Genomic DNA, 26,587 nt, shown 5'->3' on the forward strand with positions numbered 1-26,587 from the left:
TGCTCCAGGGCACTGATTGTACCTACATGATACTGAATTTTGAGGCTTCTGGTGGGAAAAGAAACACCCTGAGGCAGCAGGAAGGGGAAATCTTGGGAATTCTGTAGCTTAAATGTTTTTTCAGCAGCAGAGGCCCTGTACCCAGGGGAAAGATGCATACAGACTGAGGCATCCATCTTATTCATTAAAAGTGTTACTCAACCGTTTTCCTCATTGTTCTATGTTTTAAACCTTACCCAGACATTGTATGCAGGCCAGCTCAGGGGAGATGCTCCATCAGTGGCTTCTGACCACCAAACCACTCTTTAACTGGTAGTATAAAGTTGGTGCTCCCATGTTGATCTAGTATCACTTTCTCCATAACTAATTGGTAGCTTGGTCTGACACTCTCCAAGGATGAAGTTGTACAGCTTTAAATTGTTGTGAAAGACTGTTGCCTGTTAGAAAGAAGCCATATTTTAAAGTGCTATTATTTTAACAGATGCTAAAAAAAGTCATGTGAACCAAGAATGAAGACCATTTTCAGAGTTTTAGTCATCAGAAAGGAAATTTGCATCATAAATCTCAAATCTGCCTTTTCCTAGTCATTGATTTCTTCAAAAAATGTAACTACATGAAATGGGAAAGAAAAAAAAAAATCTGTGCTTTTAAGCAGTATGTATCTCTTTATTGAAGACTTCTTGATAGGTTCTAAAGGCCTATTAAAAGAAGTCTTTTTAGTATGTTACTTTTAAAGCTTTTTGTTATGTGAAGTTATGAAACTTTGGGGAAATCTGCTTATTATCTAGGAAGACATACATTAATATGAATTATAATGCCAGGCTCATCAATCAGTCTGTATTGTTTGGTGCTTAGACACTTTTTTTGTTTAAGAACAATAAATATGACGGAAAACATAAAACAAACAAAAAAGGAAGAAGTTAGAAACAGTATTTAACAAACAAACCACCTGTCTCGTGTCATTCAGTATGTAATAGATCTACTTTTCTAATGGCTGGTACTAAGCTGAATAATTATAACACACCCCAGTAAGCAATGAGGACACTATATAATTTTAAATAAAAATTCAAGTATAGTAGTGTTTTAAATTGCTTCCTGCTATAATCATAAAACACATAATTATCTAGTAGGCATATGTGGAGAAGTAGAGTGAGTGAGAACTGTGAAAAATATTTTTTGCTTGCATTTCTTTACAAACTAGGACTTTCTAAAATGTATCATACCAATTGTCAGCCTTCAAAAGAAAGCTTTTATCATAAGACCTACTGCTCATGCACACAGAAAAGGAAAATCAGAAGTTGATTAGATCATCATAGTCTTTGTATTTTTATCCTGTTTTTCCACAATGTAGAAGTGAGTAAGGGGGCTTGTGGATTATTTTTAAATTATTTTTGTGTGACTTTGTTTGGTTTGGAATTTTTTGAGTACTATGGTCTCTTCTACTGTATAAATTTAGCTGGTAATTGAAAATCTTGTGTTTGATCTCTCAATCTATTGCTATGGAAATGAAGGTTATTCCAGAAATTCTTGCTTTATGCATTTGTTGACTGATTTGGAAGGGAGAAATGGTAAAAAAAAAAAACAAACCCAAAACATTCTTGATGAAGAAGGAGGAGAAAAAGATATTGTCAAAAGTTTCGGTTTAGGATGACTATTTTTAATTCTTAAAAAGTTCATTGCATTTAGATTCTACATGTGAATTTTTTAATGCTCTGTATAATACCAGTTCTAACTATTTTTAATTATATTCTTAACATAGTTGATAGACGAATTTCAGCATTAATTCTGGATCCCTTTGTGACTTTTAATACATGATTAACTACTTTGCTAGTGCATTTGACTGCTATTCAGCATTTGAGTCAGCAGAAGCATTAATGGCTTGTAATGATGTTTGGCTTTTAAGATAACTACTAGAACTAGTCATGTTATAAAATGTCATATGTTAGACAGGGCTCCAGTTAAACCTCAGTATTAAATGATGCCTATTTCTCCCCCATTGTTTGAATCGAATGGGAAATATGAATGAACTAATTCAGTGTTAGGAACAGAAGAATTCAAATCTTAAAAGTCCAGCCCAGCTGAAAGCTAATGGAAATGGGGACATTTCCAGCACTTTAATGGCAGTAAAAAATTGCAGGAAAAAATGGTTGTTAAAAAAGCTAGAAAATTATGGAGGAAATATGTGTTTCAGAATTATGAAGTACACAGCACTCATGTCAAAGTGTTGTATCTGCAAAACAGAGCTCAAGAGAAAGGTAAAAACTAGGTAAATTTGGCTGTACTTGGCTGTTGTCTGCTTTTTATTTATTTTTTATTTTCCCCCCCGATGGAAAGGAATATCATGGGAGGAAAAAGGGCTTTGAATAGAAACCACAGACCATGGACAGTTTACACAGGTAAACTATTATGAGACTTGGAATTAACTCCAGATAAAGCAGCAAATGTGTCAAATAAAATTGGATACTGTGAGTGGAGGAGAATAAAGCTCTGGTGGTAAATGCTAGAAAAGAAACAAAGTAGTTAAACTCCAGGGAAAAACAGACAGGCAGGCTCTCAAATAGTTGCTGATCATTTCTTCTGATCATGCCCACAGCCAGAAATTTCTGAAATAATCTGTATGTTGTGGGAAGCTTCTCTTGAAGAAGAGAAGCCTCACAAGATATATGTTGGAACTAACTTCTAAAGAGATAAATAAATCCTTAGCAGCTACCTTCACTGGGATATTAGTATTGTGTAGAAAAAATCTGGGTGGTTGATTTTTTGGATGTCCTGAGCCAGCACCTGCTCCCAAGCTGACTTTGGTGCCTTAAGTTTTAGGTTTCATATTTTCCAGGTTCTGTACTGCACTGGTATATAACTCTGAACTTCATATAAAGTGTTAGCAAGTTCTCTTCACACTTTAGTTATCCTTTCCAGCATGAGAACCAAGGACACCATTGCAGCTTCAGGCCCAAAAAGTATAAACAACAGTGAATTGAGGAGAGCAATCTGGAAGGATAGGACTTAAATAACCTGAAGCTATAATTAGACAGTTAACCCCAATGTGTAAATGGACCAAAATTTATAAAAATGTGAAAACTCGTGACTGGGGGTCCATCTTAGCTGTAGCCTTGGCCATGCTCTTGTACTGCCCAAGGTGTGTCCTTTGAAGGCCTTTTCAATAAATACCTGCTTTATTCCTCTCACTCTGTTCAGCCTCTCAAGGCATCACATTTAGTAAGCTGTTGCATTCCTAGCCAATGCCTGTCTGGTGCTGTTTGTGAGGTCTCTTTCCCTCCCTGTTCTTTTTGTCATTGTGTATCCTGCTTGCTATCCAGACAGGGAATTGCTGTGAATAAAGGGTCATAAGAGAAGAGAATCTAATTTGCTCTGCCCACAAGAGATGCTCTGTGTAAATAAAGAGAGATAATGGAAAACTACCTTCTGTCCTGAAAAGTTAATCTGAATGACACATGGGTGGAGGCACAACCAGTATTTGGAGGAATATTTTGTGACAGTGACTTATCTTTTTCTGGAGTAAGAAGGCAGGATTGCCATACAAAATGTTAAGGCTCCCTCGGATTAATTTTTCTTTTTTCATTTTAATATTTTATTTTTCTCCTTTATTTCCTTTGGGGGTTGTGGGTTTGGTTTTTGTTGTTGTTGGTTTTTGGTTTTGTGGGTAGTTTTTTATTTTATTTTTTGATTTTTTTTTTCCTTTCTTTTATTGTTCAGTTCTAAAAGTGAGTAGGACCGGAACACAGCTCTTCTGTAAACTATTGTTACTAAGATTTGGAAAAGTGTTTTTTTGATTATGCGGTTGCTTCTTCTTTCCAAAACTGTATCTAATGGGTTTCTGAGCTCTACACTAAATGTGTGCCCTGAGGAATAAGATATATGTAGGGAGCTTGCAAGGTCAGAGATGATACAGTGTAGAAATCTGATGCTTTTTTTAAGAAATCTCAAGTATATATTTCCTACCTCTTTCCTTATTCAGTGAAGATACATAAAGGCTAAATGTAGCAGAAATTGAGCTCCAAGCAAGTTTCTAACATAAAAACACAGACTTGTAATAGAACTTGGCAAGTGGATGTTATCTTTCATCCACAGATCACAATCTACAATGGGTACTTTGGGGATTGTGGCCATGCCTGGCTGGACAGGGGAATTCAGAGTACTTTGCATTTCCTCTCTCTAAAAAAAGTCCTCATAGGTTTGATTGCTTTTGACCAAAGGATGTGTGTATGAAAACTTTTCCTCATTTGCAGGGGGAAAAGGGCACTCGAAGGTTAGGAAATTAAATTCACTTACTGCAAAGTATGTATCAGCCAGATATAAAATATTTTTTTTTCCTTAATCCTGCCATGAAAATTTGGCACACTCTGTATTTTATATACATGTGAACAAAATATTTGATGCAGCAGAGGCAAGCAGCCATTCTTCTCATCAGTTAGTCCAGAGTGCCACTATTAAAATTGTTTTATAGCTAGCAGGCACCCCATATTGTTTGCGCAAGAGCAATTACTGTAACACATATAACTGGGGGGGAGGGCAAGGTTGTGTCTTTCCTGTAGCTTAACATTTCTGGTTCTGAGGTTCCCTTGTGGAACTGAGAGGTTTATTAATAAATAGCACAGTATACTGAGCATGTATCATATTTGGAAGGTTGCTGATTTTGAAGTGAGTAAAAGAAAGCTTGTGGCGAATTTCAGACTTCCAACCATAATTTTTTGAAGTGGCTTTGTAATTTCTAAATAGGCATATGCTGTTCCCATAACTGATCATTCTGAGGTTTTGAGCTTATCTGCTTCCAACAGATTCCTGAGATGCAGATAATTATTTGGATGGTCTGATAGGTGTCCCCTCCATGGGTAGTAGCCCCTGAAATCCCTGACTTTCAGCAGGAAGACAGCAACTTGACTAAGCATAAGGCAGGATCAAAGGCAGTCAGTTGCTCAGGTTCTTGTCCAAGTGGAATTGGCTTCAGGCTTCCAGGGCTCATCCCTTCTCTGAGGAGGAACAGAAACTGCATATTCAGTTGGTTTCTTGTAAAGCAGATGAAGTTTTATGAAACTGATTTGTGTTAGTCCTGTATTTCTGCTGTAGAATAGGCAAAGTCAGGCGGAGGGGCTGTAAGTCAACAGTTAGATCTTTCTCGTGTGCAAACAGAGAATCTGTTTTTCACCTATGGTTTGATGGTTCTTGTTGTGATGGCTGGTATGTTTTAAGGATTCCGCCACCTACTCTGGGAGGAATGCTCCTGGAGTGGATATCTCCTGGTGCCTTTTTCAGGTGACTGAAGACTTCGGGATTGAGCTGAACAATGAAGTGTTAGTACATCCCTGCAGAGCAATTATTTACCAAAATGTTCAGTGAAACTCTATGCAAAACTATTTTCTTTTCTTGTTTTATTCAGAGGTCCTTATTCTGAGAGCAGTGTGATCTTACATGCATGTTTTCAACTGTTGTAGCACTGTTGCTGCTGATTGATCTTGATTTGCTTAGAGGTTACTTTTCTTAAGGAAGATGCCAGTGCTATGAAAGCTTAAATCTGAATTGCAACACACAGAGTAATAACTTTACAGCTGAATACAAATTGGTTGAGTTATAATGAACAACTGCTGCTCACTTGTAACAAGTGAAACTCCAAGGCATAACACTTTAAGAAGAAAAGATCTTATTGTTGTTTTCATCCTTAAAGTTAGACCTGTGGAGAAAACACTGGTGTTTTTCCCTGTGTGTGGCATGGTCAACTGGCCATCTGCTGTTAGTAGAATCACAAAATGATTACAGGCTAGGACAGAGGAGTTCTCAACCATAAAAATGTGCCAGTACATGCTAAGGTTAACTTTTATCACCCATAACACTTAATAAAAGGATTACAGGGATCTTGACAGAGAAGACTCTGCCTTTTGTATTGTCTTCAGAAGTGGCCTTGATTTATAAATAAGAAGTAATTAAGGATTTATGAGATATGATCGGACACAGTTTCACGCGTCTGTACACCAGAGTGAATATATATATTGTGCATGCCGAGTGCAGCAGTAGGAAAGCTGTACAAACTGTGATAAGTAACAAGTAAACTGTGGGGGTTTTTTGCTTTGGTTTGTTTTTTGGTTTTTTTTTTTCACTGCAATCTATAGTGTTTTCTGACTGCTCAGAAGCTTATGCCTGGCATGTGTTATTGCTTAATTATATCCTGTTGTGTGATTTGCAATACACACAATCTGATCCTGGAAACAAATGGTCTTTCAAAATTATAATGTGTTCTTCATCCTTATTAAGTCTTTGGATTTTGTTGGAATGTGAGTATGGGCTGCTTTCACTCTTCAATTTATCCTTGTAAACATTAAAAAGTTGTTTTTTTTACTTTTAAATCTTCTCCTATTGATAGATCCTCCCGTCAGGTTGTCAGCTCTTTCAAACCCTTAAAATCCCTGAACAAATTGAATTACAAATCTTTCTGTGACTGTTCATTTTCTAGCAGGTTTCTGTTATCTTTCCATCTGTAATTTTATTAAGGGTGTTTGCCCTGTAATTCCTTGCTTCTGGCTCCCCCTCTGGCTGAGCAGTCAAACTTTTAGAGGTACAAAAATGTGTAGCACCTTTCTGTTGAACCTTTTGAGGAAACATTGAAAAACCATGACATTAAAGCAGAATACATAAAAAGTTTCTGTTTTAATTAAAAAAAAAAAAAAAAGAGATAGAGAATGCCCCAAAAAACCCTCACCAAACCCAAGAAGAAAAGAAACCCATCCCCAAAAAACCCTCTTACTTAAGTGTCAGTAATTGTAATGTTTTTAGCAGAATTTTGAATGGGATTTGAACGCCTCTTAGTAATTAATTTGGCTGTCATGGGCTACTTCTAAGGCTACTAACAGTGAGGCTTGAGTGTGTTTTGAATTATTAGAGAAACTAGGGTAGTTGATATATTCCACAAGCTACTTTACTTCATGTTTCTTAATTATGAACAGTTAGCTTGAGTGGGTGGTGTTTTTGACAACCTTCTGAAGAATATTGCAAAAAAAGTCATTGCAAAGCCTCTGTTAGAATGTGATACAGACTACAGGGATATGACATCTCTTTTGTGTTGTTTGTTACTGAATATCTCAGCCGTCGCTAACTGATCCTGTTTTTCACGGTGCGGGCAACTTTGATGTGGTCTTTGTCATATTAAAAAAGAAGTGCAGAATTTAATACAAAAGCTGTAGGACAGCTGAAAAAAAACCTTAGTGACTCCAAAGCCCAAGGTGTCTGAACTGCTTTTGAAACTTTTTTTCATGTATGTCAAAATTTCTCTAGCGTTGGCTCTGATAATTCTAAAAATTCAGGTGACATTATCTTTGCATCCTAGCCCTGAAAATAAAACTGTAGTTACTCATTTAAGTAGTCCCAGCAGAATTACAGCAATTGGGCTGAACTGTGTTCGCATCCAAGGTTAAGACCAAAGAGGCCAAAGATGTTTCTAGTCATGGTGAAGGGAGATTTTTATGGACTGAGGAATGGATTCTGAAAGGGTAAACCTCCTTTTAGGATCCTGTCAGGGTTGTCTGAATGACAACCTGGATAAAGAAGAAGTATGGGCATGCTTAACAAGAGAAAAGAAGAAAGGGTATTTACTAGTAGTTAGCTCCTAATCTGTTTTTCATGCTATAGCATTAGCTTTTTGTTCTGTTTCTTGGCCACCCCTACACATGCCAAGCTGACAAGTTTATTCATGATTCTGCTTTGCACATGAAATGATGACTGAAGTCACTTAAAATGGTGACTAACTGCTATCATCTTCCACAAGACCTTTTGCATTTTGTAATGCTACTTTCTTAAAGTACCCTAACAGCCATTACTTACTTATGACAGTGTGCTGTGTTTTAGAGACAGGACAGCCTGCCTCAAAGCATCAGGAGCAGCCTACAGGAATTTTCCCTTGCATTTCCTCCTGTGCTACTACTACCAGAGGACAGAACACCTCTACTGACCTTTTCATGGGAAAAGGAGGTGGGGAGGGGGTGGGGGTTTTTCTGAGCTTGCCAATATTTTCATAGTATTAATTTCTTTACATTTTCATGATATTTCAATACTGTCTTTAAACCGTCTAAGGGAGAAAATAAAATTTTGGAAGTTTAAAAGATGAGAAATACAATGTTATGGTAAGCTTGCCAGAAGTGAACATTAGGGCAGGTTTCTTTCTTTCCCCTCTGTCCCAAATTACATGGCTCATTGGTGCTTTAAAATATCTTTCTAGTTGTTATTCCTAAATTGGTTGAAGTAGCCCAGGTAAATTTGAAGCATCAATGTCCAACTTTGCAGGGATTGTACTGAATATGGGGATGGGAGGGAAACTCCCCTCTGGTCTGTTCAGCCTATCCAGAATCCTTTCCACAGTGCCTCTTGTCCTTGCCACTGGATATTTTGAAAAGCTCTGTTGCAGGACTACTGCCAAGGACAAGGTGAAACATGCCTCCCTTCTTCAGCATGCCCTTGGCTTTTTCACAGTTGTGGAGCCTGCTTCTCAGATCCAGCTGGTTTAATAGGCTAATGGTTCTGTGAAGTGAGAGTCAGGAGAATGAGAAGCTGCTTCTGTTGTGGCGAGAGGGGAAGAAAGGGGACCCGAGGGAAGGCTGAGCTTCCTGTGCTGGAGCCATGCCTGACTTGGGTTACATGTTTATAGTGTAACAGTCCTGCAGATCAGGCTTAAGGTTCAGCAGGCTTGGTGGTTTCTGGTCCAGCAGAGTTCAAAAACAGAACAAATTTTCTTGGTAGGGGGTTGGATGATCCATAAAAGATAGAATTGTATTTTTTCAGACTTAAAACCTAAACTACCTTTTTAATACGTACAGTTGTTACTGAATATGCCATTTGGGTGAATTCAGATACCACTGGGCACAGAAAAATACATTATACAAAGGATTTTAACATTATGTTTTATGTTGACTTTCCTGATTCATTTGCTTAAAGAATAGAAAGAATAAGACGAGGGAAAGAAATATGGAACTTAATGAATATTTAGATTATTTAACCTATTTTGTTGGTTTACTGCTAAGAATTTTGTCTGTCTTAATCAGAGATCCATAATTTGAGCACATCTTCCCTCCTGCACTTTGCTGTTTTTGAATACAGTTTATGGTCATGCTTTGGACTTTGTATTTGCAAATAGGTCCACAGGGAGGAATCAGGCATAGTCTTTGTTCAAAAGTGTTGATGTATTTCATTATGATTACTGCAACTGCACAAGATCTGAGACTGGGCAGGCTCTCCTTTTCTCCTCTCATTATCCCTTACAAAATACAGCCTTTCCACAGAAGAAGCCTATGTCCTCCTATTTTGTTAAGTCTATAACATTTAGGGACCAACTAAATCACTTTGTGATGTCTAGCATTCTTTCCTTTTCCTTCCTATACTGTAAATTAGTTTTCTGTATGGCTGTATAAGTAACCTCAGCTAGTTATGCATGGCAGCTCAGACCACCATCACCACCTAGCTTTGTCCAAAGCCTATATGGTCAGTTGCTGCTGGCCAAAGATTTCCCATCTCCTTAGTCTCTGAAATACCTGTCTCGCCTCACTATCACACCCAGGGCTGGTTACTCTGCTAGTTTTGTGTCACTTGAGTCTCGTGTTTACATTTTAAGATATTTTATCAATATCTTTTGACTTGGATTCTTAAGGGAAATCAGAAAACAAGACTGAGGTTACTTTAGGGAGGATGAGCTGCCTCATACACGGAGCTGGTGCAAAGCAGAGCTTATGGCTTCGAGTAGTATTTGGGATATCCTGGCCCCTGTGTAGTAAGTGGAGGTGGGAGTCCAGAGCTGTCCTGTGAGGAAAGGCCATGATGGATCTCTGTTCTTGGAAATCAGAGAGAAATGCTGCCAGGTTTTCAGCACAACCCCAATGCCCCTCTGCAGAATACAGGTACCTGCAAGTCACCTGCCTTGCCAAAGGGGATGAATGTGCTTGCTGGGTGAGCTGCAGAGCTGTATTCAGCATGACTAAAGCTGTTAGTTAAGCCAGTTTTTTTAAATTTACAGCACTGAATTCACTGGGAGAGAAGAGAAAGGAAAAGGCTGGATCCAAAGCACAATATGTGCCCCTATTGACCACAACATATTTCAGGGTAACTTAAGCATTCCCAAACCTTCAAGCTCTCTTAGAAGTATTGACTGTTAAGTAGAGAGAAATTCTTAACCTGCATAGTAAAGATAACTATAACATGCTAAAATGAATGTTTTGTTAAAACATGATTAAGTGATATATGATTAAGTGGAATTCAGGGATTTATTTCCAACTTCCTATTCAAGTTCTATCTGTCTGGCATACATGCGAATCATAGAGTCAAATCTTGCTGAAACTTCTGTAAATGTGGGCAAGTTTCAAACTAGTCATCTTAAGTTACTGATAGGAACAGAGAGCACTGCAGAGGAAGAATTATCTGGGTACCTGAACAAGCTCAGAGAGCCCCTGCTGCTCTGAGCTCAATGCTACCTCATCTCTGGTACCCGTGCTGCTGACATAAAGAAAAAGGATGTAGCCAAGCAGCATCTCATGGTTAATTGTGACATGGATGTCGTCTGAGCTTTCAAATAAAAATGAGCTCTCATCAATATTTTATATGATATAAACTAATTAGATAACCTGAGACCCTGAAAGAAATTTCACAATCATAATCTTCCATCTGCAGCTTCAAATTCTGAAAGTGTCTTTTCTATAATACCAACATTTTGCTTTCTGATATCAATATTATCTCGGCTCCTATTGTAATTGGCTGTTCTTAATGTAGTAATTTTAATGTTAGAACAGGCATTTTTAAATATCATCAATACCTTTCCACTAAATTATATGTAATTTGAAATGGGGAGTTGATGAGTGAAATGAAAATTGTGAATATATGCTAAAACAGTATTACTTTAGAGCTGACAGTCTGAAACCCAAATCTTTCAGTGACCTCCTGCTGTGTTTGCTCATTTGTGTGCAAGAGTTAAAATTCGGTTTACATGGAAGGAACGTAGAAGTAATGTCTCAAAAGTTAACAATAGTACTGACCTAAAGTAAATAACTTGCTAATTGCAACAAACTAAGGAGAATGTTTCCATTGTGCTCCTCTGGTGTATGTTTTTTAGGCCATTCATTTGTATTGGAAAAATCTTCATATTTAAAGAAATTGCGCATTGTGTATAGAGTTGGCAAACAAGATATGAAACTGGTTTCCCTGCTTAAGAAAGAATATTGAAGTATTAATTCTACCACTTGTCACTGCCCCAGTACACATTTGCAAATGGAGCAGTAAAGAAGCACTCGTTTTCTGAGAGTTTGCCCATATGTAACAAGCCCAAACTAACAAATTAAATGGAACAGAATTACAGCCAATACTAATTTGTGCTCTGGCTCACTTACCATATAATTTTTTCCTGAAATATATTCCTATTTTCAAAATGGTTTGAGTACCAAAATACTTTAAAATATTTGCTAATATACTTTGAATTGCCGCAGTGAACAACATTCACTAATGTTTATTCCAAGCAGTTGTATACTTTTTTTTTTAACTAATTTTCTTCCAATGTTAGGAAATTTAAAAATTATCTCCTCTGTGTTGCAGAAAATCATCCATTTCCCTCTGAAATAGCATAGAGCTCTTCTCTTATAGACCCAGTACATGTCTGAAGGAAAAACAAGAATCGCTCTTTGCTGTAAATAAGTTAGATGAAAAGATAAGAATAAGAGACATAAAAAGCTCAAGGAAACATGAGGCATTATTGGCTTAGCCACTTCACATGAATGGTTTGTTTTGCTCTTTTTGGGTTTTGGGTTTTTTGTTTTGTTTTGGGGTTTTTTGGGGGGCATTGTTATCAGGAGAGATTCTAGATAAGAGATAAGGAGGAAAGGAAACTGGCCAAAACTCAACAGAAGAAAGCACCCAGGAACTTGAGTAACACTATTACCTGCTTGACAACTGTGACCCCATCACAGATAGAGATGTTACATGACAGATAGTGCATAACAACCTTAAATGTGTATGTGAGTTGTAATAAATAAGCATTTATTTAATCAAGAGCAAGATGAAGTCTTTTTGTTAGCTTGAAGGAAACTCTTCTTAAAAATTTCCTTTGTGCTGATCACTCTTTGTTAACCAAGCAGTTGAAAGAGAAAGCTCCCTACCTTCTGCTTTATGTTCACCTAAAAATATAATGGGTACCATAGAAGTTCACTTTATTGGGAACTCCAAGGCACATTTTTGTAAATGTAATATTTATATACTCTTCTAGATATTTATATTCATAACTCTAGCCACATTTTGTGCTTTGTTTTGTTTGCATGGATAACAGTTGTGATGGATTTGTTCACCCTAGATGATATTTATTCCTTTTACTTCATTACACATAATCCACCTGTGCTAGATCTTAAGGTCTGTGTACACTTTATACTCTACTAGAGAGCTTATCAGCTTCTCTGCAGGCAGCTCAATTTGAATTTTAAAACTGAAAATGAATGAATTTGTGCTGCTTCTTCACAGAGATACCCTTGCACCCTCCTAGTGGTGTGATAACTGGGGGATATCAAGCTTGCAGGGTGTTGTTGATTTTGGCTGAAGGGTTTATGATTTCATTCTGATCAGAAGCCACTTCTACTATTATTATTTCTGCAATTCTCCACCTCTTTCTGCTTATGAGAATGTCTGAGATTTGTTGGCTAGGATGAAGACATCAGGGAGAACAAGAGCAATTGATACTTTTAATTTTAGATAGGCTCAAAGTCCAGGCCCAAGTGTACAAACAATGTTCATGTAAATGATCCAACTTCATCATCCTCTAAGACAAAATGCTAGGTGACATATGGATTTCAAGGCAGGTAGGTGTTTAAGAAGTTGTTGAATATCATTTAAATTCTTATTTAATTTACTTTGTTAATTAACAATATTAAAATAATAATATTAAAATATCTTATTTAATTTATTCTTATTAATTCTGAGTTATGGCATCTTCTTTATGATACACACTTCTTGATAACATCAGATTTTTAAAATTGAGTCTATTTCAATTTATGAATGCATTAATTTCTTTTAACTTGTCAATGTACTGCAATACACTTAAGCCAATAATCACCAGAACATAGAATTATGGAATGGTTTATGTGGGAAGGGACCTTAAAGATCACTTGCCATGGGCAGGGATGCCTTCCACTAGACTGGGTTGCTTGGGGCCCCATCCAACCTGGCCTTGAACACTTCCAGGGATGGTACATCCACAGCTTGTCTGGGAAACCTGTGCCAGTGCTTCACCATCCTCACAGGAAAGAATTTCTTCTTGGCATCTAATCAAAATCCACCCTCTTTCAGTTTAAAGTCATTATCCCTTCTCCTATCAGTATTCTCCACCCAGCCTCTATTTGTGCTCAGAATGGTGCAGGTGCAGGACCCTGCACTTGGCCCTCTTGAACATCATGAGGTTCACACCGGCCACCTCTCAAGCCTGTGAATCCCTTCCCTCCAGTGTGCTGTCTATGTCACTAGGGTTGCTGTCAGCAGCACACTTTTTGAGAATGTGCTCAATCCCAGAGTCCATCTCACTAACAAAGATATTAAACAGCTCTGGTCCCAGCACCAGCCCCTGAGGAATGCCACCAGTCACGGGGGTCTACCTGGATATCAAGCCCTTGATCCCAACTCTTTGAGAGAAACTGTCCAGCCAATTCCTTATCCACCAAGTGGTTCACACATCAAATATCTCTCTGATTTGGAGACAAGGGTGTCATGTGATACAATGTCAGACTGATCCATCTCTAAGGTCCCTAACAACCCAATCAATTCTGTGATATGATTCTGTGATACATCACATTGTTCAGAGCCCCATCCAACCTGAACTTGAAGACTTCTAGGGCTGGGTCCTCTACAGTTTCTCTGGGGAACTTTTGCCAGTGTCTCATCGCTGTTTCAATATCAAAGGAAGTATTTTCAAACTACTGTTCCTCATGTGGACTAGAGGATGCCTTTCTTCCAACAAAAAATTTTAAGTCATGTAAAGCAGGATGACATTGAAGTAGAAAATTTTCCCTGCTTTTGATTTCCCTTGTCATAAAATACACTTTTATCATCTCTTTTTAGGAGTCACTTTACGAAACAAGGGACAGAGAGAAGCAGGGAGAATATATTCAATGAAAATAAAGTGTGCATAGTTACCATCCTGTTCTTTTAAAGAGGAATTGTAATATCTTGATGAAATACTGAGGTAGAGATAATTGCTTTTTCATTTAGGCAGAAGTGATTTTTATCTTCAAATGTTCTGTCCACTATGTTTTGATACTGCAAAATTCATGGTTTCATATTTCCAGTTTCCTTAAGTAGTACATCCTTTATTTTGAAATATGTTTTTTGTTTTTATATTACCTGTATTTATTTCTTAACATGGCTAAAGCTCTATTAAATACAGATCTGACTATGACCTGAGGTGCTTTTCATGAAGTGTAGCTTTAATGTGTTATTATCGGAAGGAATGGAATTAATGCCATGTACTTGCAAGAAAGGCAGAAGAAAGGCATTTCTTGACAATTGTTAAAAATTCTAAATTTTGCTTTTATTTCTTGACCCCGGATTTTATCTATTAGGGATGTAGCCTTGGGTTTTCCATATTAATTTCATATGTTTTCATTCTTTTTCATTGTAGTGCTCAAATGATGTCTCTTTTAGGGATTTAAATTAGTTTATTGTCATGGATACACTTACATATGATGACCAGTGATGTTCTTCCTTTTTTTGTATGTCAAGATGAAAGCAAACACTATCAATTAAATCTTAACTCATTCAATGGTGCCCTTTTAAGTTTTGCTTTTTGAAAGTTTATGTATATTTCTTCTTGTTTTAACTGGTCCTAAATATATGTTCAAAGGTGTGGTTGGATTTATTTATTTTCTTTCACATTTGAAACCCATACTATTCTATTTGAGGTGTGAGTAACAGGTATCTTGTTCTGGGTTTTTCTTTTTCACTGCAGAAAATAAAAAGACCCAAAAAAAATCATAGTGTAGAGATCAGCTGGATTGTATTCATCTTAATGTCTAAAACAGGCTATATGTATGGCATCTGTTTCATCTTAGCTGGGGAGGGATTTGGAGCAATCTGCAGTAAGTGAAGGAACTTCATTAGCCATTTGGTGCACCAGTATTGAGTTAAGTGATGGAATACCTTCTCATCTGTACAGTGTAATTTTGTTGAGGAGATAAATTGCAGGGTGCATTTTGTCGTGTTGTGTTTTCATGTTAGTTGATTGTAATTATTGTTCATGGGGTTAAAGAAGTTAATTTCTATATGGGAGAGATATGTAATTTTCCTAGCTATATAATGCAAAACATGTTCAACTGTCACTAATATGTTTAAGTTTCATTAGAGTGAATTGTTTATCCTGATTAGACAGAATTGTAGCATGCCTGCAAGGAAAGTAGAGGTGTTATAGGATTTGCTTACAGTTACGCAGTCTGCATTTAAACATGTTTATAAAAGGAAACACTCTCCAAAAGTTAAATAAATCAAGTGGGCAGAATTGTGACTTTCCCAGCTGTTCACAATGATGGTGTGACTTCATTGACACTTCTTTTCCCTTCTATTTTTGTTTTGACTGCTGTCTGCTAGTTGCCTTACATTAGTAGGAAGAAAATGTATTAGGTCTTCTTTTCTGAGCCCTGTGACTTGACTTTCTAATAGATCTGTAGAATTTGAGGAACAAATTCCACAGCTGTTTTTAAAATAAATTGGATGTGACACAAGCTGCAGGTAAGATGGCACTGAGGTTTTTTTCTAGACTTAAAGGAAATCTAAAATACTCTGGCCTTCAAGAAAAATCAAAAGCACCTTTTTGGGAATACAGCATTTTGGCAGAGTGAACTTAAAATCAGTAAACTCAGGTCAGGTAGGCCAGTGCCAGATGGCAGCTGCCAGCAGGTCTGTATCATTTGCACAGGCACAATGTTCAAAAATCCTGATCAGGGGTTGTCTACCCTCTGACCTGCTGTACAACACTGTGTACATGCCTTGAGAGTGAAGGGCCAGGCTGATTTCTGCCTTTCTCAATGCATTCATGTTTATCCACTGAAGAGAAAACGTGCCTTCTCTTAGGGGAAAGTGAACATGCATAGATGGAAGGTATTTGAATAAAAATTGACTCCTTTTGGAACATCTATGGAAATAAGTCCAGCATTAGACTTTATTAGAAGGCTAGCATTACCTAGATTTTATAGTTGGCGTATTGATGAGTCTGTTTCATATTGAAAGATGCCTTTCTGCCTGGTGAGTAGAGTGAGAATAAAGGAAGCACTGTTCCTCTCTCTCTGTTGTCATGTTTTCACTAAAAAGGACTGTATTTGTATCATCCTGTTACGAGACCTTTGAAGGCTGCATTTCACCTTCTCAAAGTGTAGCAGAGCTGTATAGTTTGTTGATATTTTCTGTCAAGAGGGAAAGCTCCACAGGCACTTCAAATGTTGCATGCTAGGCTTGCCTCATAAACAGCAGGGAGAGGAACAGGGTCAAATCTTAACATCTTTCTTATGACCTGTCGCTTAATATCCCTGTATCCTAGCTCTGTGTTATTTTGGTAATAATTCTGTTTGTTGGATGACTGGTGGAACTCCAAGATGAAAAATTAAATAGCACCTTTAAAAAAAATCTGCCTTTTTTCCTCAAGAATGTTGAGGTAATGGATGGCAAGTTCACTCTGGTAAGAATAATTACAAATACTATTTTTACATATCCATCATCCCTGAACTTACTGTATTTGCACTATAAATATCAACAAGAGGCTTTTCAGTGCATTCTTCTTGTGTTGACTGCACATCTTGGAGTCTACATCTAGATTTGTTTCTTCTTCATTACTCATAAAGTGGTTTGGTGTCAAACATTAACTTTCAGGAAAACCACATTTACAGAGTTTAACCAGTGGTGAACATAAATACTAACCAGCATTCCTCTCTGTCTTTCCTTACCCATACCCAAAACCATGTAGGTAAGATTTTAAAAGCTACAGTTTAAGACTGTCAGATGTTAAACCTCTGTCACAAAATTCAGTTACTTGCATGCATATTTCTTATGTATACCTATATAGGAGTTTTATCTTAAAACTGTACTTAAGGGTACATTGTGTTTCCTGCCAAATTACTTTTTTTTTTCTTTTTTTTATTTTTATCTCTTAGTAACTGGAAGCTCAGCCACAGCTTCTGTGAGATGAAAATGCTATTATCTGTTACAGAGGTAACTGTTGGAAGCAGCTTTCTGGAGAAAAGCAGTGAATTTCAATGGTGATGCCTAATTAATTCATTTTGTGCATCTGAATGTCTCTTCACCCTGTCCAGGCACAGAGCACAATGCATGCCTAATCTACCAAAGTTTCTTATTGATCTCCATTAGGTCAGATTTCCTTTCAAAGCACCCCCATTAGTGGTTCTTGTTTAGTTACCAAGGCAAGGAGTTACTCCTGTCATGCTCATCTAGAATTTGGAAATCTGCCACAGTTACAAACACTTACTTGTCTTCCAGTGTTTGACAGAATGCCAGAATTAGAACTGCTTTTAATTATGCAAAGGCTGCTGTAATTGCCTCATCCTTTGCTTGGCTTATCCACTGTAGATTCTACTTTCAAGTATCATGGACTTTCTCCAAAGAGGAGGAGGTCTTACTCATCATTGTATTTCCTAATTTATCCATGCAGAGTAGCAATCTGTCCTTACCTCTGAGCAAAGATTTAATGGAGAATGACTGACATGAAAGCTGCCATTTTTGCAAGCTTTCCTGGCTCTTCCAAAATATGCTACAAACTTTTTTAGGAATTTAAAGCTATGCTATATCTGTCCAGTGAGAACAGTATATTTTATGATGAATTTCCCTTGCTGTTTCATTATTTTTAGGACCAAATCCCCAAAAATGTAGCTTGAGTGAGTAAGATTCTACTGAGATCCATTTTAGTGAAAAGTATAAATGGATTTATTTATACAAGTTTGAAGGAAGCTAAAAAATGAAAGTTACTTTAACATCTATTCTTAAATGCGTCTTCAGCCCACAGTCCTGTGAATAACACAGACTTACGAATCTGTGAGATTATATAAGAGGACAAATATTCATAAATACCTTATTTGTTAAGCTTATAGTCTCTTCTGAGTTTCTGAATTTCTTCCATTCCCTTGCTTCTTGCAGTTTATTCTGACACAAAATTAAGAAAGTAATTTACAGAATAGCTCATTCTTCACTTTCTTAAATGTTGATATTGGAAAGTATCTTCCCACTAATCAGATTATACTCAGAAAGAGAAGTTGGCTTCTTGGCTGTGATGTGAGTTAGATAGAAATGGATCTTCAGTGGTGATGAAAAACAGACAGACAAAAAAAGTTCCTATACTCTAGAAACCTATTGTGTAAAATTAAGTTAAAATCTTCACTACGATGAAAGATAACTAATGAATTGTTGCAAAATCTTAACAGTTCAGTTGGTGTCAAACTATGTATTCAGGATTGGCATGAAAATTTTCCAGATGTAGAGTTATCTGTTGACACTCAGTAAACCCTTACACATAAAAAGAATATGCAGAATAAAAACATATGAAGAAATGCTTCATTGGTTCCTTTGAATGATGGTCTTCTCCTCCTTCGTGTAAACTTTGTTAATGTATTCATCTAACTTGTCTTCTATCAGAAAACATAAATACTAAAGGGAAGAGAGATGTTGGCAAAAGAGGTGTAAGAGATCCTAAAAAAAATTGCAGACTTTCCTAGCATTTTAGTCTTCTATTAAAGATAATTAAATTTAATTTATGATTGCTTTTGGTAGTGTCTGTGCCCAAAATGCCAATAAATCTTGTCAGAATTGATAAAACTTAATTTTATAAATAGAAACTGTTTCCTTAACAAGATTAAGAGTAAAACTGTGGAGGAACAGTTCTGTGGGATTTACTGTGTTTACCAAGCTGACTGCCACTAACCATTAGTTACAGAACTGTTTACTGCTTGCCCTGTTCTCAGTTGCTAGGAGGTTTTTTTGCATGGGAAAAAATCAGCCAGAGGACTTGAGATTTCTGGATGCAAGAACTAAGTGCTATATGTTTGTTTGCATCAAAAATAGAGAAGAAATATGATATCCCTAAGATTTCAAGCAAGGATTTGACCCTTCACAAGGAATTTGTATCAAGGGAGTGTCTTTTTCTATTCCTGTGAAAATCCCATTGGAGTTGTAAGCCTTTGAAAAAAATCACATCTCAGCAGAGACTTGTTAAGACCTCAGAGTCTAATCCCCATAGATTCTGAGTATATTAAAATACAGCTGACCATTGCTTTTAGAGTTTGAGGACATCTTTACCGCAGTTGTTCTGGATTGCAGAAAGTAGTTTCCATCTAGACAACAGAACAGAGTAGAACACAAGTGTGTGTGTCCCTGTGCTCTTGATAGTCTGGTAATTCCCTGGCATCACAGGAAAGGGGTGAAAAAAAAAAGGGAGGAGAGGAGAACCTGCAAAACAGGAAAAAAGCCTGGAAGAAATTCTGTGTGAGAGAGTGAACAGAGAGAGAAAGTCAGTTCAACAGAGTGTAAGTTGAATAGGAGCTGGAAAGCAGTAGTGCAGAGGAGACAATGACTGAGTCTGGAAATAACTGGGCAAAAATAAAGGGGAGCAGGTCTACTAAGAGAGAAAGGGCTTTTAGACCTGGGGCCCAGCTCTAACAGCAAAGATGGGACTAAAAAGGGGAACCTTGTGGGATGACTATTGCCACAAAGACTGACTTATCTGCCATAACAGGAGAGAGAGAGCTGGCACTGTTTAGTCTGGAGAAGATTTGGGAAGAAATTATCCATATGTACAAATGCCTATTGAAAGCAGAAGAGGCAATGGGCATAACTGTAATATCTGAACTGCGTGAGAAGAAACTTTACTGAGAAGATGGTCAAACACTAAGGTTGTCCAGGTGGACTCTGGAGTTGACCTCAATGGAAATATTCAGTACTTGACTGCACAATGCCCTGAGCAGCCTGCTGTAGTTGCTGACCCCACTTTAGCCAGAGAGGTCAGTCTAGACAATCTCCAGAGGTGCCTTCTGACCTCAGCTGTTGTGTGATTCTGTGAGCAGGCAGACTGGAATGATGGATTCTGATGAGATGCCTGGAGACAAAACGAAAGAGTATATGTGAGAAGTAATACTGGCAAGTATTACTTGTTAAGTTAAGTAAGGGGAAAATTACATGTGGGTCGTGGACAGCTTACTGGATAGATAAGAAAGGATCAGATTTATAGAAAGCTGAGAAGGGATCCTGAAATGTAGTCTGCATCTCACTGTTTTTTAAGTGCCAGCATAAAGTTGTAGAAATGACAACAAGGTCATCCCTGCAAAATGGTGTTCCATGTCACAAGGTTGTCAATCCCTCCCTGCTGCCTCATTGCCTCAAAGCTGTAGTTGTCTACACTGGGGAGTTTAAAGCTCAAAAGATATTGATGATTCTGGTAGATACCGGCATAATAGGACAAAATGTGAAGGAAAAGTTACGCACAGGTGTCACAAAGTCAAGCCTTCCTTAGTTAGAAAATGTCAGATTTTGATTGCCAGTGCAGTCTCTTATTTGTTCTTCTTCATAGTGAGTGCTGAGATAATGTGCAATTGTCTCATTAGAAATAATCTTTAGCCCATTCAGTGAAGGGGATGATTGTGCTCCAAAGTGTCTCCTAGAGAATCATTTATTTTATAAAGGGGTTTCTTGGCAGTAAGACCCTTACTGGATTTCCAAAAAGTTGAAACTCATTGTTAAACAAGGCAAAAGAGTTCAGGAAGAGAAAGAAACCTTTTTGATGGAAGAAATTGAGCTTCACTCTCAAATACCTGGATTCTCATGAAATTTTTGAGTGATTTTGGGTAAGTCTTATTAAACCAGTTCTTCCACAAGTGGCTATTGATAGAATTTAATCTGGGTCCCTGCACTGGGGTCCTGGGGAACAACCCACAGAACTGCTCATTTTTTTTCAGCTGCAACTGGATTCAGTGATAATTTTTCCCTGCAAAATATTTAGGAATAGTAACACTGTTGTATTTGTGACAGGCCATGATATAAGAAGGTAGTTGTATGGGGGAAAATTATATAATTTATTAGACCCAGTGGTACACCTGAAAAATAAGCAAGCAAAGTTTAGGGCATATGTGCTCATGATGAGAATGAATGACTCTGTTTGCTGAACAGTCCCTGGACTGTGTGTGCAGCTTCCCAGGCTGGGTAAGAGGAAGAGCTCAGCCTGTGTGAGTGGCAGGGGAGGCCTCTGCTAGGGAAAAGGCAGATTTTGACTTAGAAAATTAATAATTTTTTCTCTAGTGTGTTTAATACACTATTGATATGGTTAGTTATGTGCCTGTGTGACTGGCAAATGTGAAAATAATACATAGTTATCTGCTTTGGCATATGGAAATAAATAATAGTCAATAAGAAGTTTAACATAAAATTCAGCTATTAATTACCAAGATGTCTAAGCATCTGAATGCAGTTCAATTCTGATTGATATCTTTGCCTAAATTCATTTGCAATTTTATTATCTTTAATAATATGAAAAATTCCTATGGTGATTGATAATGAAAACTTGTCTGCTTGCGCTTGATCTGCTTCTATCTACTGTAAGTTTATTTAAGTAGATTCTTTGGCTCTACACATGCCACGCTGATTTTTGCCAATTTCTTCCCTGAATCTTCAGTTTTGGACTACTTTTTATTTTTTCTCCTTTTGAATCATAGTTCAGACCGTTGCCTTTTTCTCTTTCTCAGCTGCCTCTGAGCATTCATGGTCCTTGGCAGAGTGCCCAGCAGTGCTTGTCCTCACCAAATACTATTCACAAGCTTTTAAAGTGACACTTGATTAAGAAAAAGGGAAAACTAGTATCAAAATAAATGGCGAGGTCAATACAGACATAGCTAGAACATTAGATCTTAAGCCCATAGCTCTTTGTGATATATTTGTGAAACCTGATGAAATCCACTTAATTTTTTTAATCCTTGCTAGAAAAAGTCAGTGTGTGATTTCAATTTATTTCTTATTTCTCTAGAGAAAGTTGGATGTTCCAGCAAGTTGTCCTTACATAGGGAACCTCTGAGCAATGGGGAGAGATAACTATGGTCTAGGGCTTTGTTTTGCATATTCCTTAAATATTTTTGACATTATTTACTGACTTCTTTATTAATTGCAACATTTGAGTTAACCATAAGTAATTAAAATAAAGCATACTTGATCTTCTCCTAATTTCTATAGAGACTTTGTTAGCATATCTGAAGAAGTTTCCAAAGGTGTCTGAGGTCTGTATGGTGTATGGATGACAGGATTTGCATACTTAGGGACCCAAGCTGTGAGGCTCTACCCAGCCCTTCCCAGGAGGGAAGGGGTGGTGGCTGCTCCCAGCCCCCACACAGCCCCCAGACCCCCTAACACTGTGATGGCAGCTTTTTGCTGGCTTTTTTAAAAGATAACATCCCCCATCCTGCCTTTGTCACCCTTTTCCTTTTCCTGGAGCAGGGCTGGATGTGTGTTTCGACTGACCCTTGGCCCCAGGTGGGCATTTCTTCCTGGAAAGCACAAAGGTGAATTGCAGCTGCTTCCCAGGAGAAGTGGGGGCAGCTTGATAAATGCAAGATCTTCACTAGAAATTAAAGAGGTGCCACATCCTTTAGCCCGTTCATTTACAGTCCTGATCTAAGCAAAGTTCTGGGTTTTGTAGACCATTTCTGGGTACTAGGGACAATAAAATAACTCACTTGGGCTTCTCTTGAGGATCCAATAGATGTAATTCATCAACCAGCAGATATACGAAGTAGCTGCATATCAGAGAGCAAATTTCTCTGAATTCATTTACTTGGACTTGGAACTGAATTGTTAGAAAAAACTACCTTTATGTTACAGGAACATCTCAATTATCTCACTATTTCCCAGTTAGGCAGATTTGCTGTTCTGTAGGGTAGAGATGAACACAAGTTGCACCTTTCCCAGTGTTTCCCAGGCTTCTGCAGCCAATAATATGGGTTATATTCCCTGTGTCTGTGCAGCTGCCACCCTGCCACCACCACACTGGGCTGGAAACATCATTATAGCTATTTCAACTTGGTTGCCAGCAGGGTTCCAGTGTGAGTTCTGGATTAATGTTCAAGCAGCAGAGGAAGTTTTTAGGCAGCTTTAGGAAAGGTCAGCAGTTTTGAGCAATGTGGAATATAGCCAGTGGTGAAGACGGAGTCATAAGATGGGCTCGTTTTATTGTACTGGGTTATAGATTGATTTCTACAACATGACAGCTATACTCTTCTATGAATTTTTAGGCATGAATCTTACCTACTGTTAGTTTTAGATACAAAGGGAATTTATTTCAAAAAGTTACATTTTTCCTAATTGAAATTCAGAGTTGTTTTTTTCCATGATAGAAAGAAGTGAGTGTATGTCCAGATGCATGAAAATATTAGCTGTTAAAATAGCTATTCAAATATGCAAATTATAAGAACCTGCCTTAACTTTTGATTTTTTTTTTTTTAACCTGGGGACATCTTTTCTTGCAATGCCAGATTAGCAGCACTGCTTTGTTTTGCATTTTGATGGCTCAGTATTTGCAACAGAAAGTCAGAGAGGTAATCTTAGAGACCCTGAAATTTTCATCAAAAGTTTCAGAATAGTTTAGGCTGCTGATCTCCAAAATTTGCACGCACAGCACCATTTAATCCCAACCCTGTTATTAAAGCAATTTCCAAGAAAATCATGCTACATGTTCCAGTAAGTTGTTTTACTTTTGTTATTTCATTTTTCCTAGACTCACTGTATCTAGAGAGGAGCTGCTCTCAACTAGGTGGGTGCAGCTGCAGGCAGAGGGAGGTGCTGGGTAAAATGTCTGCCAACCTGATGTGGTCCTGGATTTACTGTCTTCATTCCCACTTCTAGTTCAGCTTCCATACAAGGCTGAGAGTTTGTGTAGGTTAATGAGGGGAATTCTTCTCCTTTCTCCGTCCTAGACTGAGGGAGACAGGTCACAGTCTTATTTTCCTTTCTTTTACCTTGCTCATGCTTTTAGTACCATTGGGATTCAGAGGGAGGCAGGATGTAGCTGATCTGGGCTGGGGAACACATGTGTCAGCTCTAGGAGGGATAAGGGGACTAGCACTGAGGTGTGGGAGACATTCTCATCAGAGATCACCTCCAAACACCCCCTCCGCCACAACAGCAAGACTAATGCAAGTTGTATGTCCTTTTATCCTTGGAAAATAACAAAAGTCCACTCTGCCTGCAGTTCTGTGATGGTTTAAAGCAACCTTAGATGAATGTAGGTACTTTAGGAAGTAGTAGTGGAAAAAGAGCAAGCTCAGTGCCAAAGCTGTGATGTGGTAGCATGGATTCCTTATCTTTAGAGGTTCAGAAGCAGTGTTCATTAACCTGAGGAACACTTGGGCAGCTTTCTTAGTAAATCAGGCTGTACTGTTGCTCCTTCCACATCTGGACCCACCATATTCCTGCCCTCTCCCCTCAGTTTTCAATCCAACTATTCTTGTTGCTGGCAAACAATGCCCCTACCTCAAGTAGTAATATTCCCTGTTGGTTCCTGAGGCTGTTAGCCAGCATGGACAGGCTGGGGAGATGCCTGGCCCAAACTACCTTCTCATCTTGTTGAGCTGCTGCAAAATCTGGTCTTTTGTATAATGGTGTCATTTCCTTGTGGGACACATAAATGGTACCTTAGTTCTGCCTGAGAGCCAGGTTAGCATTTGTGAAAGCTATTAAAAAGTTTGTAGATGTCAAGTAAATGTATATGATTAAATAAGTGATTCAACTAGTATAATTAACAGATGGCAGGAACAATTACATATTCATATTTCAGGCCAACAACATTTGGTAGATATAATTGCCTTACAGGTGTTAACTGCCCTTTATCGTGAAATGAGGTGTCTCTAAACACTGAAGGTACTCAGCAAAGTGACTTGTGGTTATGAACTTACAAGGAGGTTAATGGGTCTCCTCTTGCATGTGATGTTGTAAAGCTAAATTCAGCTCCTAAGTCTGATACCAAACCTAAGAAGGTGGAGGGAAAGAGATGAGCAGGTGTTATATAATCTGATTTGTGAAAAAAGTCACTGAGAAATACAATGGGTTTAAATTCATTTTGATGTTTCAGAAATGCAAAGTCCAAATAGGCATTCAGGGAGGACGAGACATCTGCTGGAATAACTCCTTGGGGTTTGTTTGGGATTTTTTTTTCCCAAATTACTTTTTCTTCCCCTTATGTAGAAGAGTAAATTGCATGTCATTTGGGTTAGATTCTGGTACAGATTGTGATGACTTGTAGCCAGAAGAGCAAAAATGAGTAAGTAGATGGTAAGTTTATGCTCATTTTGTAACAGTTTTATTTTTTTCTTAATAGAACCCAAAAGTGATTATTTACTGTAAGTCTTGTATAATAAGGTTGCCAAAGATGATAACTTGCATATATAAAACACAGACACAGTAAATTGTAATTTTTGAAGTTTCTTTGGTTTATGCCTTACATTTAGCACTTGATTTAAACAAGAAGAGCTAAAAGAATTGATGGAAAATTATATAATTTTCATGGGTAGATAAATAGGACATTAATAAAATTTTACCATTTCCATTGAATCAGGCAATAACGAATACAATCAGGAGCAAAGGCTGATCTTTAGTTTTCACATTTCTTGATAATTGGTATCTAGAGCTATCAAAAGCTTACACTTGGTTCAATATTATTATTTCAGCATTACATTATTTTGATTAAGGCTGTTCAGTTGGTAACCTAGGTTTTTCCTCTTCGACATTAAAGATTGCTATTTATTAAACAATTTAGGCAGCTTAAACACTGGCTTCCAAGACCACACTTAATATTGAAGTCCATATTGAAAGTCATATTTATGCACAGTAGTGGTTTCTGCATAGATGCTGGTTATGGTTTTCAGCAGTGTTTGTCAGGGTACATAGCAATTGTCCTCTTCAGATGTATATTAGGGGAGAGGGAGAAGAAATGGCGTGGAAGAGCAGAAAGAAATGAGTCTAGGGACTTCTCTCAGATACAAGCCTGAATAGAATAGAAATTGTTAATGTTTGTAAGCACTGCTGGCTGGATGCTGAAGCACAGGTTACACACCTTTGAGCTGCTTTGAGCTACTATGGTGCTTCTAAAAGTCAGGAAGGCCTGGGTGGGCTGCACTGCTCCAGCAATGGGCTCTGCTGCCTGTGCTGGGTGTGGCATAGCTAATACTCACTGTGGTGGGTGCTCAAACCTTGAGACCTGAAGCACAAAGAAATATTCCTGATCATCAAAATGTTTATCTCTTTCATAAGTTTTCCTGTATTAAAAATGTCACACATTATTCTTGTTATGCAAAATCACAGCAAATGGCAAAAGGTCGACATTAGCTGTCAAGATTATTGGAGAGTAATTGTAGCAGTTTCATAGCATATCAAACGTGAAAGCTTTTATTTAATAATAGTTCAGTAGGATGACTAGGAAGTAAATATCAAATGCAAAACAAATGCAATGCAAAAAGAATGCAAGGGTTTGGTTTTTTTTTTCACTTTGTGGGTCTGTTGCTCTTGCTCATTCAATCATTTTGAATCCCTCTATTGCCACAGCAGATGTTTT

General features: G+C 37.7%; 1 protein-coding gene across 14 annotated transcripts in view; it reads left to right on the top strand.

Annotated features, from left to right (window-relative positions):
• The window catches only part of PTPRK (protein tyrosine phosphatase receptor type K), a 382,222-nt gene that overhangs the window by 245,231 nt on the left and 110,404 nt on the right, over positions 1-26,587 (top strand). The gene's annotated exons all lie outside the window — the stretch shown is intronic.

The sequence above is a fragment of the Parus major genome, chromosome 3 (assembly GCF_001522545.3).
Source record: "Parus major isolate Abel chromosome 3, Parus_major1.1, whole genome shotgun sequence".
Lineage (NCBI taxonomy): Eukaryota > Metazoa > Chordata > Aves > Passeriformes > Paridae > Parus > Parus major.